Genomic DNA, 3,223 nt, shown 5'->3' on the forward strand with positions numbered 1-3,223 from the left:
ATTAATCGTTATCCTCAAGTGGCTTTCGGCCAGAGTTAGTGTTGACTCGTCTATAATATAAATCTCCCCTGTCTGTTTAAATGTATGTATGAACGTACGTACGTACGTATGTATGTTTGTATGTCTCGTAAAAACTTTCGACAAAGGCGACGGATTTTCACAAGAATGCTATCATTTTGAAGCTCGACTCTTCGGACGGCAAATATCGAAAAATAGGCTAAAAACATTGATTCCTTCACCCTCAACTGGGCACTTTTGTACAGGTTGGTGTTTTCGCTGACAGTTTTTGCAAATCATTCAACCCTCGACGTCGCATAAAAGGCGTTATTTCTACCGCCCGTGACGTCATAACCACGATAGGTACATCGGTTAGACCGTTTTTGTTTCATCTCTTTCTCCTCTGGCGCGTTACGGGTTCAAGCCTACTTATTACTCCTATTTTTTTTCTTTTTGCGCTCGCAATTCCCCCCCCTTGTTTTTGCTCAACCAACACATTACACACACCTCCACTTTCTTAATCCACCTTTGCGTCAAAAATAAGATTTCCAGCCGTTATAAAAATAAGATTTCCTTCCAGTGTATGTTTGCATGGTATAAGTTTGATGTGCAAATGCTATACCACACACTCTACAAGCATGTGTGATTTTACGGCATCTTTAGTTGAAAATATTTTATGACAAATTTTATATAAATTGGGTTTTACTCCAGGGTATGTTCTTCACATGTGCACAATAGCATTAACTATATGCGTAAATGTTTTTCCACACACCTCACAAGAATGAGGTTTTTCTCCTGAGTGATTTCGCACATGGTCATTAGCATTGTGTTTCTTTGAAAATCTGGAGCCACAAACATCGCAATAAAAAGATTTCTCTTCAGAGTGTGTTCTAATGGGTGATTCTAATTCAGCATTGGTTAAAAATGTTTTATCACACATTTCACTATGAAGTTTTCTCTCCAATCTTTATTCTTCGCATGTGTATTGCAGCATAAGATTTGCTTGCAAATGCTTTGTCACACACTTCACAAGAATAATGTATCCCTTTAGTCCGTGTTTGCAAGTGCTCGTTAGTTTAAGAATAATTTGAAGATGACATACCACACACGTCACATGTGTTGTGTCAGCGTGTTATTCTTTAAACTAGAACTGGTTGAACATGCTCTTCCACACACTTCACTTTGCCGGTTTTGCCACTCAGCAATTGAGAGCCCAAGCCACCTAATGTCTGCATGTCCTATCCTATTGGCAGATGGCCTCTACACTGCCCGCCACAACAAAGTATGTAAGTACCTTCATTGGAAAATCTGTGGAGAGATGCAGCTTGACAGAGCGACGAACATCTGGGAACATGAACCACCACCAATAACATCAAATGGAAAAGTGACCGTGTTCTATGACAAAGACATACAGGCGGGGAGATACATAAAAGACAAGGCCATCAAGCCAGATATTGTAATATGGAACAAGCCTGAAAGAACTGCGCTCATTATCGATGTTACAGTCCCAAATGATTTTGGCCTTAACAGAGCTGAACGGGAAAAAATAACAAAATATCATGACCTAAAAAATTATCTAAAAACGACATGGTCTCTGAAAGAAATAAACATTATACCGGTTGTGATAGGAGCAACTGGGTTAATAAAAAAGAATCTTCAGAAATACTTAGAAGCAATCCCTGGAAGACCAAGCTGTAACGAAATACAAATAGCAGCCATAAAGGGAACAGCATCTATTCTTAAAAGAGCCCTCGGATATAAATTTAAATCATAACAGAATCAAGTGTTAGCTCCAGGAGGGAGCCCCTTGATCTCTTAATACTTACTGAAGTAAAATACACAAAAACAATAAATGAGTTTTTTTTTTTTTTTATATTTAAGCAACATTTAACCTGAGAGTTGGTTGAAAATGCTTTACCACACCTTTTCTCCAATATTATATTTTCATAGCAAAAAGGTAATTTGCAAACATTTAAAAAAAAAGAAGCTTTCTCAGAAGTGGCGATCTCTTTAAACTCCTTACTGAAAATATTTAGTTAATATTCCTACAGGCTAGTATATTACGAATAAAGATTTATTATCTGTTTGTCTGAAACCAAACTATACTATTACTACGAATGCAGAGAGACAAACAATTGGTCAGTTCATTCATTCAATCATTCATTCATTTATTCATTCATTTATTCATTCATTCATTTATTTCGTATGAATCAGATGCTTCTGTTGTTGGCATTGGTGTCTAGTTAGAATTATTTCTACAAAAGATATATACATACAAAAGGGATCACGTGAAGGTTGCCAACATCCTGAGTAAAAGTGTTTACGTGGAACGAATTCGATTTAAACATGGCACACGCAGAATTACAGTCCGTGTCGTTAACCACATAACTACCGTCACTTCCCAAACTGTTGGAAGCTGACAAACCGTATTGATCGAAAAACACTTCGTTATAATTAATTATCATAAAATAAAAGAAACAATTCTTAAAGATTGTGGTTCCGTATTAAACAAAACTACCAAAACAGACACACATGCACACACACACATACACACATACATAAATACACACGCACATGCACACACACATACACACATACACAAATACACATATACACAAATATACATATATAAAAAAGGTTTCCTTCAGTCTTGACAGACTATGGATACCCACTGTAAAGGTGCCTGCGTGTGAAATTGTTGTGGCAAGAGTTGCGCAATCTCCAACCACACCTCTCCTGAGTCGACATTGTTGAATACCAGTGGTAAGTGGAGGTTCAGGACGACTGGAAAGAAGTGCCGAGATAAGCGGAAAGCACATACAGCGACTAACCTTCCCAAATGGTTACCCATTTGGTACTAGTCAAGCTCAACGTTGCTTAACTTCGGTGATCTGACGAGAACCGGTGTGTCAACGTGATTGTGCCGTACATATGCCCATGTTCATACATACTCATACATGCACACACACATACACACAGCCATACAGACACACACGGATAGAAAATAAAAATATTTTTAGACGAAGAGTGATTATTGTGAATTATTTACGACATTTACACAGTCATTGAATATAAGGTTCTATTTGAGATTCTGAGAGCAGATTCCCGAGTTCGACAGAAAGACTCCCGAGTTCGACAAGATACACATTAAGAAAGCCGGATGTTACATCGACCAAAACGTTGTGAAAACAACACTCAAGATGAGTATACAGGACGGGACGATAAA

At 37.8% G+C, this 3,223-nt stretch overlaps 1 pseudogene; it reads right to left on the minus strand.

Moving 5' to 3' along the window:
* Window positions 1–2,811: 2,811 nt before the first annotated feature.
* On the minus strand, window positions 2,812–2,928 carry LOC145256718 (5S ribosomal RNA; annotated as a pseudogene).
* Window positions 2,929–3,223: the final 295 nt, after the last annotated feature.

Source organism: Euprymna scolopes, chromosome 32 (assembly GCF_053919585.1).
Source record: "Euprymna scolopes isolate OS-2025 chromosome 32, ASM5391958v1, whole genome shotgun sequence".
NCBI lineage: Eukaryota > Metazoa > Mollusca > Cephalopoda > Sepiida > Sepiolidae > Euprymna > Euprymna scolopes.